The sequence below is a fragment of the Mastomys coucha genome, unplaced genomic scaffold (genome assembly GCF_008632895.1).
Source record: "Mastomys coucha isolate ucsf_1 unplaced genomic scaffold, UCSF_Mcou_1 pScaffold23, whole genome shotgun sequence".
NCBI lineage: Eukaryota > Metazoa > Chordata > Mammalia > Rodentia > Muridae > Mastomys > Mastomys coucha.
In genome coordinates this window covers 84,623,152-84,640,911 of record NW_022196906.1, presented here as the reverse complement: position 1 = coordinate 84,640,911, position 17,760 = coordinate 84,623,152, and the positions used below count along the sequence as shown (strand labels likewise).

The window sequence follows — 17,760 nt, the reverse complement described above, 5'->3', positions numbered from 1 at the left end:
TCATGATGATAAATATTTGGAGTGTATTCCCCACTCCCGCCAATAGTACAACATTTTTTCATTCCTATGAATGTGAGAACTTCAAGAGAGCCAAAGTCCTCTCGGGAGCATCACATCAGACTTGATCATATTCCACCTATGAGCTAATGGCCTCAATTAATGAACTTAAAATACATGCAAACTTGACTTTAACAGACACCTTGACAGGTGAGACTGTGACAAGACATACGATTAGCCTTTCAGTCATTCTTGATATCCTTGACCACCAATAATAATACTTCATTATTGTTTTAAATGACAAGACATTTGAGAAGGCATGGAGAGGAACCCTGCTGTCCTCAGTAGGCCAAGGCTGTGACTTGCAGGGTAAATACAGGGTCTGGGCTGGTCTAGCATTCTCTTGGTCTCTGTGAGCATGCTAACAAAAAGTTTCAGGAAGTCAGTTCCCACAGATACAAACAGTACTGAAGGTCCCTTCTCTGTTGATCTGAACCTCCACTGTGCTAGTTAAACCAGTTTCTCACAAGATCAACTCATATGAAGATACAATATTAAAGCCAGCTACAATAAAATATTTTTCTTTATGCCTGAAATCCCCAGAAACAAGAGGGATGAAGCAGGAGGATTTTTGTGAGTTTGAGGCCCACTCGCACTACAAGGTAAATTTCTGGACACTAGAGCTACAAAGTAAAACCCTGGTTTAAAAAATCTAAAGAAAATAAAAGGAAAGAAGAGAGGGAGAAAAGAAGGAAGAAAAAAGGAAGGAAGGAAGGAAGGAAAGAAGGAAGGAAGGAAGGAAGGAAGGAAGGAAGGAAGGAAGGAAGGAAGGAAGGAAAAGTGAGGCTTTTTCACAGGGTCCAATTTATCTTAGTTGAGCAGCTGGAATTTAATAATTTTGGAACTCACTATTTCCTTAACTGGTCTATTTCATAGAGTAAGTGTATTTCCTTTGAGTTTTTTCTTTGTTTTCCCTGTTTTAAACAATACGAACCTAACAAAGGTTACAATACATCACATGGTTGTTGAAACAATATTTTGATCACTTCTTAATTGTAACCATTTAGGACAACACGTAACCATTCTAGACTAGCACGGAAAGTAGATAAGGAGTTTTGTCTTCAAAGGCTCACAGTACACAATTCCCATACATCTGTCCAAAGTTATTTGAAAGAAACAGAGAGGGTCAACAGAATAAGTGATGCAAATTACAGATGAGAAAACAAATCTAAAATTGCTCCATAAACACTTTTTTAAAATATATTGTCTAATAATATTGTCATTATAAATATTGCCATGTATACACAGACTCATAGTTTGTTGAACTCTACGCAAGTGACACCTTTGCAAGTCAAAAGCTGCTGAATGTTTATTCTTTTATATCACCTGAACTATGTGCAAAAGTTCCTTTTAATTGTATGGACCCTTTGTCATTTTTCCAGTCCAAATATGCTTAGATCAGTGCCTGGTCTCTAGTCCCTCCATTGCATATTCTTTTGTTGTTTTAACAGATCTTTTTCACTTTATTTTCTTCTGAGAGAGTCTCACCAGTTAGCTCTGGCTGTCCTGGAACTCACTATGTAGACCAGGCTGGCCTTGAACTCACAGAGATCTGCTTGCCTCTACCTCTCCAGAGCTGGGATTAAAGACATGCACCACCACACCCAGTTACAGACTCTTAAGTTAACATGATCAGTACAGCTCTCTCATGGCTCATTACTGCCCAGACATATCCACTTCTTTCTCACTTTCAACTTAGTACTCGGAGAACCTTTCCCTTGTCACCCACAACTGATGGTTGGGTGATCCAATGCCCCTAATCTTTCTGGTCTCTTAAACTCGGAGATTTGAGAAGACTTGGGGAAGAACCCTGAGTTCCTCACTAGGCCCAGGCTGTGAAGTACAGAGGGTAAATACAGGATCTGGACTGAGTGTTTTGTTATTGTTGTTGTTGTTGTTGTTTTGCTTTGTTTCGTTTTTTGTTTTTGTTTGTTTGGTTGGTTGGTTGTTTTTTTTGTTTTTGTTTTTGTTTTGTTTTGTTTTGTTTTTGCCACTATGAGGATTCTAACAAGGGGTTTTGGAAGTCAGTTCTCACAGACATTTAGCCCCTGCTCTGCACCTCAATACCAGAGGAGGACTAGGCCTGCTTGTTTTTTAAAAGTTTTGTCTTGGCCCATCAAAATCGACATGGCCTAATGACTTGTTTTGCTGTTATTGCTTCCAGTTTGAGAAAATCTCTCAAATGCTTTTTACTGTTCAAAAGAATGTGGTTAAACATTTTGGCTCTTCTATGATTCTGGGGTTTTGTTAAAAAATCTAAGATTTTAGGGGTTTGTTCCATTATTTTATAAAACTTAGGCACCTTAAGAAAGCTTAAATCAGAAGCAAGGTGACAGAAGGAATGTCATTCTTTGGAAAGCGTCGCAATAAGATGCACACGTTTTGCTGCCTCTGTTGCTCTAAGGCCTACCACCTTCAGAAGTCGGCCTGTGGCAAATGTGCCTCCCTGCCAAGCTCAAGAGGAAGGAAGCATAACTGGAGTGTCAAAGCTAAGAGACAGCACTACCGGGACTGGGTGAGTGAGGCACTGAATTGTTTATCGCAGATTTGGACATGGATATGGATTTCATAAAGGAACAACGCCAAGACCCAAGAGAGCAGCTGCTGCTGCATCTAGTTCATCCTGAGGATTTGAGTCAGTCAAAAAAAAAATACATGTTCTCGTTTCAAAAAACAAAAACAAACAAACAAAAAAAAACAACAAAAAAGAAACCAACAGCTTGAATCAATAACTTATGCTGGCAAAATGACAAGAAATTTTAGTTCATTTGAATCATAATACTCAGATTATTTTTACAAATAAGGATCATTTAATATAGCAACTATTTAAAAATTTTGATATTAAATTTTTTATGTTTAATTTTTTTGGTCATTCCCTTGAATAATCAAGATGACTAAATTACTGTTTTCAGTATTTAATATAAGTACTTATATTAAATAAGTACTTATATTAAAGTATAAAGTATAAGTTTTTAGAATTGGAAAATATACTCCTTTTAGATTACTAAAAGCATGACTTTTGTAAACAAGTCAGTAAAAGATAAATCTTTTTTTAAAAAAATAACAAAATAAAACAAAAATGATCACATCAAAGTTGAACAAGACAGACCAACAAAGGGAAGAGAGCCCAGGAGAAGTCACAAGAGTCAGAGACCACACACTCAGGAGTTCCATAAGTCATTTTAGAACAGTTGTACTTTATATAGGTATTTCAGTATAAAATACCTTTTCCTATTATATAATTATGAATGAAAAAAGCATGTTTTGAAACCAATTATTAGGAAACATCTTACAGCTTTTTGCCTCTTCTACTGCGAGAATGGAGACCATTCTCAGCAATCAGACTCAGACATTCCAGAAAATGTCGACATCACTCTGAAGGGTCGCACCGTCATTGTGAAGGCCCCAGGGGAACTCTGCGGAGGGACTTCAATCACATCAGTGTAGAGCTGAGTCTCCTTGGAAAGAAAAAGTAGAGGCTCCAGGTTGACAAATGGGGTAATAGAAAGGAACTGGCCACTGTCAGAACCATCTGCAGTCAAGTTCAGAACATGATCAAGGGTGTTACACGGGGCTTCTGTTACAAGACGAGGTCTGTGTATGCTCACTTCCGCATCAAGGTCGTTATTCAGGAGAATGGGTCTTGGGTTGAAGTCTGAAATTTCTTGGGTAAAGAATACATCCGCAGGGTTCGTATGAGAATGGGTATTGCCTGTTCTGTCTCTCAAACCCAGAAGGATGAATTAATCCTTGAAGAAAATGATACGGAACTTGTTTCAAATTCAGCGGCTCTGATTTTAGCAAGCCACGAACAGTTAAAAACAAAACTGTCAGAAAGTTTTGGGATGGTACCTACGTGTTTGAGAAGTGAACAGTGTAGCAGGCTGACAGGTAAGACCTAAGTTACCCAGCTCCAGAAACAAAATTCTGATTCCAAGTACAATTTGGGCTTGTTGGGGAAAATAAAAGACTTATATAATGAAAAAAAAGAAAAGAAAAGAAATATCTTACAACATTATGTTGGGCCATCTAGTCATATAAGAATTGTTCTTACTAGAAAAAAAAAACAACCTTGTTTAGATTCTAATATATAATTTAGCCATTGTAAGTATATAGTCAACTAGTACTCAAGTATGATTATAAAATTGTATAGTCATCACAATTAGTTTTAAAACAGAAATGTAACAATCATCAAAAGCTAAAGATAAATTTTCTAGTATTTGTATAAGTTGAAAATTATTTCTCAAATAATACCTTTTTGTATGACATCAAGAAAATAATACTAATCTTAACTTGTATCCTAAATATTTTTGAAATTGTAAGTCATTGATTTGTATGTGTAATGTACTGATCTTATGTTCTTTTTCTGTGTTTATTTAGTCCTAAGCCACTGTCACTCTCTTCAGTGGTCAACCTTAATAGTTCATTGTGTTCAAACATAAAAGATGAGAAGATAATTCTCATCCTTAAATATCCTTCTCTGCATAGATATATAGGTAGATGCACCACATAAATGTTTTTAAAATTATGCAAGTATATACTTATAAATGTTTGTTATTATAAGCATTTGAAATCAGAGTGTATTTAAATGGATGACACGTTCAGTGTTCACATAAATAAAAGAAAATAATATGCAATATAGCCTTTTAAAACCTTTCTCACCAAATTTAGTTCTACAGAATGATATAAAGAACCCATTTACATTCCTAACACTGTAAAGAAAATTGGGAGAAGAGTGTTAACAACTGTGTAGTTCAGTTGCGATTGCTTACTAGCAAAACACTGATCTTACTTCAGAATAAGTAAAAAATTGCGAATAACAGCAAAACTGTAACGAGCAAACAGACTTCATTATAAACACACCTACATCTGCTTTACAATACATAGGAGAGCCAACTAATTTTGAAAATCCAATCTTAAAACCTAATTCAGGGGAAAACCTCTCAACCTAACAAAGGGAATTATTGCCGGAGATTAAACTGCTTGGTGTTCTCCATTGTTCTAGCTGAGCAGAAGGGAGTATTAACCGAGATGTGCTACGGATTCAGTGTGTGTTCCAACGTGGTTCACAGGTTTCCCGGTGGTCTTACCAACCGGAGCAGCATAAATGAGTGGAATTGAGAGACTGTTTTGAACCACAGTAGTTACGCCATTGTCCTGCTTGGTACAAAAGGCAATGGTTGGTTGATTTGCTTTGTCGCTGTGCTGCTCTGATTCCCTCCCCCAATACCACTTCTTGTGTGGGTCAGGAGCAGCTGGACTTAGGGAGACCTGGGAACCAGCTCCTGGAAAACATCCCTTGCAGAGTTATTACTCAAGTTCAAATCCCTTGCAGAGTTATTACTCGAGTTCAACTCTCTTTAAGCCTGATAAGAACTTCGAGCCTGAAGGAGATGGAGAAAACATCCCTTGCAGAGTTATTACTCAAGTTCAATTCTCTTTAAGCCTGGTAAGAACTTCGAGCCTGAAGGAGATGGAGAAAAGAATGATTTTACATTTTCTGTTTTCAAGAGTCTCCAAATAATGTGAGCCTTTTTCAAGTTCTGTGGAGACACATGATGAATTTATCTCGACAGTCTTATGAACAACCACAATTTCAATTTTTAAAAGTAGGGTTACTTTAATATGATTATAGTATATCTGCCAGAGGTTCTTTGTCTGTTTATTTTAGTTGGGAGTACATTCTTTTTGTTGCAAATCTGAAAAAGCAATATTTTAGTACTTTTTCCTATGTAGATCTCACTCAACAATTCCTGAGTCTACGTTTTATACAGTTACTACTATGGCTGCTTTATCATAAATACCACTGCTATCTCACCTCACCTAAGAAGTTCTTGAATTGGATTCAGAAAGAACAGCTTGATTTATATAGTTCTTTCTCTTTATATCCTCTTTGGGAAAAAGAACCCCATCAACAATAGAAACAACAACAAAACAAAACCCTCCAACAAAGACAAGAATAACATTAAATTTTACTATGTTTGTTTCCCAGCAGTTTGTTGGTATAATCTTTCAGGTCACATACCAGTAAGCTAGAAATTACATTTAAGAGTTTGTTGACTGCAGAAGAAAGTGCTATCTATGTTCTGTAACTACAATGGTAGGATTCTAAATTAAATTGAAAGACCAAATCTCTGTCTTCTTCTATTACTTAACTTCTCAAATGGAGTCTTAGATTTAATAAAATATTTTAGGTTGTTAAAAAAAACCTCTTTGTAGATGAATGAATATACATATGTATGCAACAACAATCAGTGAAAAAAGAGGCCTTTAGTTTGATAGAGTACAAGGAGGGCATTGGGAGGGTTTAGAGGTAGTAATGATGGTTTGAGTGAGAATGGCCCTCACAGGCTCCTATGGTTGAATAAGTGATCCCGAGTTGGTAGAACTGTTTGGGAAGGGTTAGGAGGTGTAGCCTTCTTGAAAGAGATGTGTCACTAGAGAATAGATATTTGAGGGTTCAAAAGCCCAAACCATTCCCAGTTAGCTCTCTCTGCTTCATGCCTATGCATCAAGATGTAAGTGCCTCTCAGCTACTGTTCTAGTACCATCCAAATCTGCCTACTTTCATGCCTCTCACCATGACATTCATGGACTCTAAGCCCACCAAAACTGTAAATCCCAATTAATTGCTTTCTTTTATAAGTTGCCTTGGTCATGGTGTTTTAATCACACCTGTAGGTAAATATCTAAGACAGGGAGGAAAGGAAAGTAGAAAATGATGTCATTATATTGTAATTTAAAGAAAAGATGAAAATAAAATAGATTGCTTGAAGAGTAACTACATCAAGCATGAACAACGTTTTGATTTTTGTTTGTTTTTTTTATTAAATCAGTCTCATGTACTTCAAGGTATTATAGAGCCATTGAAATATGAAGGAATACTGAATGATAGCTGTTTAGTCTTCTCAAAATGAGCAACATGTAGACAAGAACATTTCTGCAGTTCAGAAGTAAATTAACTTTCAGAAAAAAAAAAACAGAACAAAAAATGATCTCCTAGATTTTTTGGAAGCCTTGTTAAGTTTTATAGCATTCCAAATGCAAGTTAATCCATTCTCAATCATCAGTCATTTTCACATGTGATCTGAGATATAAAGAATGAAATAATTTACCCCATATATTTTCGTTTTCACATAGCATGTATTAGTTTTACAGAGTTAGATGTCTAGGATTTCCCAGTATTTAACATTCTAAAGCAGAAAGAAGTCTAGAGGCTGTCTATCTATAGTCATATTATAATTAGTGTGTGTTTTTATAGTGGAAAGAAATTTCTTCTTTAAAGTTTTGAACTATAACATTGATTTTTTGTGATATCAGTAATACTAGTGATGTCATAAATACTATAGATATTTCGAGTAATTTTAAGGATCTTGATGTATATTAAAATAGTCACCAAACCCAGGCACTATTGTGGATACCAGGAAGTGCACGCTGATAGGAACCTGATACAGCTGTCTCCTGAGAGTCTCTGCCAGAGCCTGACAAATACTGAGGCTGATGCTTGCAGCCAACCATTGGACTGAGCAGGGGTCCCCAGTGGAGAAGTTAGAGAAAGGACTGAAGGAGCTGAAGGGGTTTGCAACCCCATCGGAAGAACAACAATATCAACCAACCAGACCCTCCAGAGCTCCCAGGGACTAAACCACCAACTAAGGAGTACAACACGGAGAGACCCATGACTCCAGGCACATATGTAGAAGAGGATGGCGTTGTTGGGCATCAATGGGAGGAAAGGCTTGGTGCTCCAATGTAGGGGAATTCGAGGGCGGGGAGGCTGGAGTGGGTGGGTGGGTAGGGGGGACACCCTCATAGAAGCAGGAGGAGGGGAGAAGGGAGAGGAGGTTTCAGGGGAGAACTGGGAAAGGGTATAAAATTTGAAATATAAATGAAATATTAAATAAAAATTATAGAAAATGTCATATGTAGATTTTGATCATCTAATAAATGCTTTATAGTATAAAGCAGTTCCTAGAAGTCATCATAATTTTTGGTTACTTATTGCTTCTTTGGATATTTATTAAGCTTTATAAATAATGGTACTAGGGAAATTTTACTTAAATTACATTTATGAAACCCTTTGACATCATGGATATTAAAAATTAACATAATCACCTTAATACTTGAATTATATGATTATTTTTAAATACTTTCTATCTTCTTGAATAAGCGAAAGTGCATCATTTACCAGCATCTCTGTACTTAAGAAAAATAAATGAAAGTCTTCTTGAGATTTTCTTTCTCCAGGCTTTTCCACTTGTGACCTGTTTCAAAGTAAAATGTCCTATGGTTCATTTCTTTATCTTCCAGCAACAATATGAAAGAAATGGCTTCCTTTAGTCATTTGTGATCAAAACTGGATGTAATCTAGAAGTGGGAAGAAATAAGGATACTTCAAATGAATCTCCTGACACAGTTACAAGCCTGTTTCAACAAATTGGGGATAAACGCTTAGTAGAATAAAAGATCTGCTAGGCTAGTAGCCACTTGACTGAGGCCAGCCACTCGGTCAAACTATTTCCACAAATATGTTATCTCCTGCATTCTAGAGTGACATGTTAGCTTAAATGACAAAGGCTTCTGTGACGTGGTGGTGACAGGTTTGGGAACAGGAGAAAAATTGTAGCTAGAATTTTGAAGGATGGAAGAAAAAGTTATGGGAAACCTTTAAGCTTTCCAGTATTCTTACCAGGCATGCTCCCTAAGGGTTTGCTTTGCTTGATACCACTTCTGTTTTGGGAACTCGGATAACGAAAACTCCAAGAATTTCTTATTATCAATAAATAGTTTTGAGTACTTGTAAATGTTAGAGTCGTCTATTCCTAGGGAAAAATGTTAGGGGCATCAACAAGGAAGAACAAACCGTGGAGAATTTTAACTAGGTATTCCTCCTTGAGAGGATGAAGCAACCTTCCAGGCTTCTTAAGATTCAAACTTTGAGAAAAATCTCACTGGACTGACTCCAAATATAGAATCACAACAATAAATGGTCTACGGAAGTGCCATTTTATTTAAAAAATTTCAGTCTGTATCTTTATATGAAAATGCTCACGTGTGTGAATTTAAATCCTAAGACCAGAGAAAGCAGAGAAAGTGGTGGTTCAAACAGAAATGTCCACATAAGGCCGACTGAGGTCAAACCTCAGCTTCATTTTTACTGAAATACAGTACTCAGCAAACGACTGCACTTCTGAGCACTGGCGGCCTTGCCTGCACAGTGGAAAATAGTATTAGTGTCTGTGCCATCAGATTCGCCAGAAATTGCACCTTTTAATAGTCTGTAAGAAAGGGAAACATATTAACTTAAATGTTAAGGCCAGAACTGATGGTTACTGCCACTGAAAGAGTTAACTGACTACATTGACTGGCATGGCTATGTTTTCCAAGCAGGGGCAGATCAAACTGTAGAGATTTTGTTGTTTGTGAGGAATGAAAAAGAAACAATTGAGATTTAAATGAGACGCCTTCTGTGAAATGTCTTACTCATCATGTCTGGTAAGCCGATAACGCACAGTTTTAATGATGCTGCCTTATGTGGGCACACATACAAAATCAAATTTATTTTATTGTACTATTTTTTTAATGTGCATCAGGCAGAATGTCTTCCACATGCTTATTTCATCTTTGAAGCAATATACAAGTAATTTTATATTAGTTATGGAAATATTATAGGAAAGTGAAAATTTTCCAAGAAATGAAGGAAGTAACCTATTTTTTTTACTGTCTTTTATTTCCTCAAAAATTTGTTATATATTTTGATTATTCTTTTACATTTTAAATTAAGGCTTAAGATGAAAATAAAGTTTGTCTGATATTTTTCAAACAACAACTTATTGGTCACTGCATTAGTTTCATAGAACTGCCATAGCAAACAATAGAAGGCTACTCTCTCACAGTTTTGAGGACCACATGACTGAAATCTTGGAGTCAGGAAGACTGGTTTTCTGTTGAGACTGTGAGGTGAGTTGTCCCTCGCCTATTTTAACATTCTGATGATAGCTTTTAATACTTGGTATTTGACATCCAGCTGTCTCTCTTCAATTAATTTCTCTTTGTTGCATGATATTTTCTGTTGTCTCTGTCTACTTCTTTAATAAAGACATCATCATATTGGATGAAGATTTTACTCTAATAAATTTTGTCTTAACTCTACCGCAGTGGCTCTCAACCTTCCCTGAAGCTGCAACCCTTAAAAGCAGTTTTGTGTGTTGAAGTGAACCCCCAACCATAAAATTATTTTCATGCTACTTCATGACTATAATTTTGCTACTGTTATGAATAATAACTCTCTTAGTTAGGGTTTTATTGCTGTGAAAAGATGCCATGACCTCTTATAAAGGAAAATATTTAACTGGAGCTGGCTTATAGTTCAGAGGTTTAGTCCATTATAATCATGGTCAGAAACATGGTAGCATGCAGGCAGATGTGGTGCTGAAGAAGGAGCTCTACATCTTGAGCAGCAAGCAGCAGAAGGAGACTGACCCACAAGGCCTAGCTTAAGCATATGAGACCTCAAAGCCTGCCTCCACAGTGACACATTTTCTACAAAAAGACCACGTGTTCTCCACTGAGGCCACATCACTTAATAGTGCCATTTTCTATAGGCCACAAGTATTCAAGCACATGAGTCTATGGGGGTGGGGGGACATTCTTATTCAAACCACAACAGTAAAGCTAATATTTTTGGAGATAGAGGTTTGCCAAAGGGGGTGAGACTGACTGGGTCTCTGCTGTTCTATTACATCTAGAGAAACCTTAATTTCTCTTAGTTTATATTTGCAGATATTGAAGATAAGGACTTCAACATATATTTTACAGTGACAAACCTTTTACAGGTTATGACTTGATTGTTCAAGTCATAATCAAAACCTATTATTTTGCAAGCAACATCCAAGAAGATAAAGACATAACAGTAAGAAAAGACAAAGAAAAGAATTTTTCAATGGTGAATACAATATCCATATTTATTTTGGCTCCATATCAACATTGGTGATTTTCATTGCCTAAGTTTTCCACCCTGGACATTTCTCACTTTTGTAATAAACAGGTACTGGGCAATACAAATGCCGCTTCTTACTAGATTTACACAGAGAACCTAACAGATTTTGCATGTCCAGAATAGCTGACAATAAATCCCACTGTAAGTCAAACCTTAAATATATCAAGCACATATATCTAGATTTCCAGGTGTCATTTAAGAGATGTACAAGTAGTGCCCTTCTTACTACAGCTATTTCATCACATTAGGTAGGCAGCAATAATGCTGTGCACAATGCCCCAATTATAGAGTTAAATGTGGTTCTAGTTCAGTTGGCGCATTGTCAAATTGGACAATAATGTGATATATTCAGAAGATCCAAGTAACAATGGTGTGATGTTTTGAATAGGAATGCCCTCCAGAGACTAATGTGTTTAGATGTTTGGTCCATAGGAAGTGGCACTAAAAGGAAGTATGGCTTTGTTGAAGTACGTGTAACCTTGTTGGAGGAAATGTGTCACGATCGCTTCCTGCTACCTGTAGATAAAGATGTAGCTCTCTCAGCTCCTTCTCCAGCACCATGTCTGCCTGCATGCTGGCATGCTTCCCACCATGACACAATGGACTAAACCTCTGAAATTGTAAGCCCACCCCAATTAAATGCATTCCTTTCTAAGAGCTGCCATGGTTGTGGTGTCTCCTCACAGCAATAGAAATCCTAAGAAAAATGGTAGGAAAACTCATGGAGTGTTTTCCTTACTGTTTGCAATGGGCATATCATGTCAGGAGTACAGTGTCCCACAGTAATTTACCCTTTTCTCTGATTTTATATTCTTTTCTGCTCTCTCTTTCACAATGTGCCCTGAGCCTTGAAGAAATAATACCGATATTCTATTTTCAGCTGAGCATTCAGCAGTCACATCCTCACTCTTTGATTAGTTATGAGTCTTTTTAGAAAATGCTGCTCCCTACTAAAAGGAGCTTCAATGATGATAGAAGAAAGTAGGCACAGTCAATAGCCAGAGATATGAATAGTTAGAAGAGAATTTGAGGAGCATATTGCGTCTACTTAAAACAGCATCATCCACTGCTTCCCCCACTGAAGCCTATGAGGTCTGTAGCCTAAATTTTTTGTCCTGGCTTACACTACCAGATATGAATGTCTTCCTGTGCAGTGGCCCTTTATTCAAATCAGAAAGCTATTGGTTGAGCCCACAATAGTCCACACCATTATTTCAGTCTACCTTGTTTGGACTGTTATGTAGCATTCAGGGTCTGCATCTAGTAGAACTGTTGTGACAATTCTGTCCCAGCATCATGTAGCATGTCTTACAGTCTAGCCAAAGAGGGAAAGTTTCCTGCTCAGTTCCAACTTGATTTCTCCATGTTCTTTAACCAAAATGTACTTTTTCTAATGCCCTTCAATCCTCAGCTGAGGATAACCAGGTGCCCCTAATGGCTTACATGAGTCAGCTCTTCAGGAACTAATTTCCCCCTTAGTGCTTCAGATTCTACAGACTTTGCCTTAAGGAATAATGGGGAGTTATTTTCTGTAGTTTCTGGTTCCATAGCAGAAAATAACTCCCCATTATTCCTGCCATGTTGTGCTTGCAGACAGGAGCCTAGCATGGCTGTCCTGCTGAGGTCTATCAGCAGCTAAGACAGATGCAAATACTTACAACCAACCATTGGACTGAGGCTGGGGACCCATATGGAAAGAGTTAGAAGAAGAATTGAAGGAGCTGAAGGGGTGGCATCCCTATAGGAAGACCAACAGTGTCAATTAATCTAGACCCCTGGGAGCTCTCAGAAACTAAGCCTAAGGAGCATGCATGGGCTGGTCCATGGCCTCTGGCACATATGTAGCAGAGGACTGCCTTGCATGGCCTCAGTGGGAGAGGATGTACCTAATCCTGTAGAGACTTGATGCCCCAGGAAAAGGAGGTTGCTGGTTGGAGGAGGTGGGTAGGTGAGGGGTTGGGGGCTGGAGGTGGGAGAAGCAACCTTTCAGAGGCAAAGGGAAAGGTAGATGAAGCTTGGAAGGGGAACAGAGAAGGGGGACAACATTTGGAATGTAAATAAATAAAATAATTTTTTAAAAAGATATAGAATTGCATCACTTTTCCTCTTCTCTCTTTGCCTTCCCTTGAACCCCTCCCATGCTCAGACCCCACTGTAAAGTTAATTCCCTCCTATATTGTATCTGTATGTCAGGGATTTTTTTTTAGATTTAATATTTCTTTGACCAATAAATCCATTTTTTCTATCCTATCTTCAACACCTAAGATTCTTCTATCTCTTATATTCTGTTGATGACACTTGCCTCTGTAGTGCCTATATGAATCCCCACATTTTTCACCTCTAGAATTCCTTCAGTTTTGTTTTCTTCATGGATTCTGCTTCCATCTTATAGTCTCCAACAGTTTTATCCATTCTCTCCCACTGTTTACATTTTCCTGGGTTACTTTAAGGGATTCATTCATTTCCTCCAACTGTTTGCTTGTGTTTTTCTGCATTCCTTTAAGAGTTTTATTAATTTCCTCTTCAAGAATCTCTAACATCTTTATATATGCTGTTTTGAGATCTTTCTCAAGCTTCGGCTATGTTGGAATATTTCTGGCTACTGTGATAGGGTTGCTGGGCTCCAGTGGAGACATAATAAATGTGTCAATGTAAATGTCACTTTTATTTCCTCAGGTGAAGGGATGAGATGAAAGCCATTCCCAAGTTTTAAGAATGTATGGCTTAAGCTGAGCTAAGAGAAGCTCCTTTTCTATTCTATTCCTAGGCCTGGGCCTGGAAGCTTCTAGCATCCATACAATCTAATCCTGTACCTTGAAAGCTGCAGCTTCCAGCTTTTATCTGCTAACCTAGGCCTAGAATGTTTCAGGTGCTGAGACTTACTGCTGAATAAACTCAGTCTTTCTAGTTCTTTCTTTCTTTTATCTTTTCTTTTATTGGATACTTTTTATTTACATTGCAAATGTTATTTCCTTTCCTGGTTTCCCCTCTGGAAAGCCCCATTCCATCCTTCCTTCCCCTGCTTCTATGAGGGTACTCCCCACTCACCCGCCTACCCAACCACTCCTGCCTGCCCACCCTGGCATTCCCCTACACTGAGGCATCGAGTCGTCAAAGGACAAGGGTCTCTCTTCTCATTGATGCCTGACAAGGCCATCCTCTGCTACATATGCAGCTGGAGCCATGGGTCCCTCCATGTGTACCACCAGATTGATATCCAAAGTGGTTGTACTAGCTTACAATCCTACCAACAGATGTTTGATTTGCATTTCCCTGATGACTAAGGATGTTGAACATTTCTTTAGGTGCTTCTCAGCCATTTGATAGTCCTCAGTTGAGAATTCTGTTTAGCTCTGTACCCCATTTTTAATAGGGTTATTTGTTTCTCTGGAGTCTAACTTCTTGAGTTCTTTGTATATATTGGGTATTAGCCCCATATCGGATGTAGGACTAGTAAAGATCTTTTCCCAATCTGTTGGTTGCCATTCTTTCTGAACTTTGCCTGGCTAGTTTATCCCACCTGTTCTGGCTTAAACTCCTCTCTAAGCTGACTGATTCAAATTGAATCCTATCAGCTTTGCTTTAATGACTGTCTCTGAACTTCCCAAACTGAAAGGCACTGAACTGAACTGAGCACAACTGAACTCTCTCTTCCTCACTGCTCTTTAAGCAGCATCTCTTTCATCTGTTCCCATGAGAGTTGGGTATATCTTATGTCTGACTCACTCTGTCAAATCTTTCTGATTCAACACTTTGTCTGCCCCTCAATTAGACATCACTTTCCAACATGGCTAATTCCTTCTACAGTATAACTTTTCCTACCTTGTTTAGGATTAAAGGTGTGTACTAAGAGTATGTCTGTATTCCAGTCAAAGATGTTAAAAGTATGTATTCCAGCCAAATCATACCTTGGACGTGATCCTTTGCCAGAGCAGCCATGTTGCTGGATTAAAATTTCTCTACACTACTACAATCAAGGCAATATTTTATCATCTAAAAGGAATAGCAGAGCTGGAGAATAAGCCAACATAAATATAGCCAACTGTTCACAGCAGCTCTGTTCATAATATTCAAAGACAGAAGCATCCAATTTGCTATTTTATACATAAATAGAAGAAAAATAGTGTTATTTCTAGAAGAATGTTTCTCTGTACAGTATAGAAATGTCACCTGACAACAAAAAATGTTGTTGGCTTATTAGTTTAGAGAGGAAATAGGGAGGTAGAAGTACACAAAGAATTCTGGGAAAATCATCAAACATGAGAGATTCACCCAAGATACAGAAGATGGTCGTATGAAACTAAGGACACTAAGCCATGTGGCATGAGTTAGACTAATATAAATGGGTAATTAAGATATGAACTAGACAGGGACCAGACCTACGCATTTATTCATATATAAGTAAGTCTCAGAGTCATTATTTCAGGAAACTTATGCTCCAGTGGGAAACCTCCAAGCTAACAGTTACATTTCCCATTGTCAGAAAGAAGTAGATTATAAAGATCATAAAAGAACCTAAATGTATAATTCCAAAATGGATGGTGAGCCAATTGAAAAATGTAAATGTAGCTTTTATTCATCTAATTAAATGTAATCCCAGAGGCTTACTGCCTTTCTAGTTTTTTCTAAACTCTGACTAGCTGGCTCAACTCAGCTGTTCTGGCTCAACCTCCTCTCCAAGCGGACTGATTCTATTTGGCTCCTCTCAGCTTCTGACTTAATTGTTCTGCTTGGCCTCAAATTAAGTCCAGCAACCTATTCTAGTCTTCTGGCTCCCCATTCCTTGGCGTATTCTGTTTCAAACTGCCTCTGAACTCCACAAACTGAACTGCCATGATCCAAACTGCCACACTCATCTCCATTGCACTGCCTCTCCACTCACTGACTCAACTGAACTCACTGACTAGAACTCCGAGATCTACAGGCCTCTGTCTCTTGAGTGCTGGGATTAAAGCCTTGTACCACCATCCCTGGACCTAAGCTTTTCTTTACTTGAAACATACTTTATGCCAGGATGGCCTCGAACTCAGAGATCTGCTTGCCTCTATCTACTGAGATTAAAGGCATGCCTACATTCCAGCCAGACAACACAAACATATAAGGTCTTTGTATGTGATCCAAAGCAACCATGTTGGTGGATTAAAATTCCTCTACAGAAAAGATTAATTACAGAGTGGCTCTAATTGTGTATGTTCGGGAAAGAACAAACTATATATACATGAAAAGATTAATAGGTTTCTGGGACTAGGATGCAGTGCTTGATAAACAGACAAGGATATAGAACATTGAAACAAACTTCTTTGTGTAATATAACAATAATGTTTTCATCTGATTATAGCTTGATAGGGTTTTTGCTTTGGCGTGTTGTTTTGTTTTGCTTTTCTTATTTCAGAGCATTTTATTGTTACATTGAGGTTTTGTTTGTTTTTGTGAAAGAATTTAAAGTTAGGTGGGAAAGGATGAGGAAAGGATATTTGGACTTGGGGGAGAGGAAGAATATGATTAAAATATATTTAATTTAAAATTGGTTTAAATAATGAAATAGAAGAAAAATGAAAAAAAATAGATGCATGATATCATCAATTTGTCTAAACCTGAATAATACACAACATGAAGAGTGGAGCCTAATGGATAACAATGCTTTGTCAGTGACTACAAGAAGAAAGGAATTGTCTGAGGTGATATTTTACTGGGTGGCTGTTGTTTTTTCCCAGAAAATTAAGTTGATTTCTATATAACTAATCAAATTATACATTATCAACATCCATATATATTCTACATTTCAATGGATAATTCCATTTACATGATTTCAAAGCAGTAGTTATAGTAATAACTACATAGTTTAAAAATCAACAGTACTTGGTTTTTGTTCCTTTTGGTGAAAGCAGCTTAAATGAGATTAAAATTCTATTGATTTTTATGTTTACTCATCTATAGTGTGCCATACTACTTTTGAACTCCTTATGATTTTAAAGTTTAAGTCTGGAAACAGCTGAGAATGTTTTAATTCATAAAATAATCTAAAGAATTTAATATGAAGTTACATGCTGAGAGGTGCATAAATGCTCACTTGTGAAACTCAGTGTAATGACTTATAAAGGAAAATTATGACAACATTGATTTCTTTCCATGAGAATTTTCTTTAAATATCATATTGAAGTTTAGGGGTACCTACATGTTGCTACAAATATGTCTCCTTTTTACATGGTTCTCATATCCATTTAGTATTTCTTGAGGTATTCTTTCAGAAAGACACCAGCTCTAGTAAGATGAATAGTGCCACTTCCCAGAATCACAGTCAAAATATTCAACCTGCTGTCCTTGGCTTCAGAAGGGTATTTATTGCTATTACACCTAACACTGTCTTCTCATATATGTATATGGCTTTAAAATTGGGTCTATCCTGGCCTTTATCTTGTGACCTTCTTCCATAGGTACCCACATACACCATCATCCCAATCAACAGTACATTTTCATTTGGTAGTGAGATGCAGTGAGAAACCCTCAACTGTAGAGTCTTTCGATGAAAATAAAGAATAGTGATAGAGTGGGCCATTCATAAATAGATTAGATTAGAAAGTGAACCAAGCCAGACATTGTGCAGAGAGAGAATTTAAATAGGAAGTCTCCATCAGGTCTCTCCCCTCTGTGCTCTGGGATCCCTGCTGACTCGGAGAAGGAAGACTGTAACAGTCAGAGAGGAT

General features: G+C 37.4%; 2 pseudogenes; both read left to right on the top strand.

Moving 5' to 3' along the window:
• Positions 1-611: 611 nt before the first annotated feature.
• On the top strand, positions 612-2,684 carry LOC116073676 (annotated as a pseudogene).
• A 692-nt stretch (positions 2,685-3,376) lies between these two features.
• LOC116073818 lies at positions 3,377-3,937 on the top strand (annotated as a pseudogene).
• Positions 3,938-17,760: the final 13,823 nt, after the last annotated feature.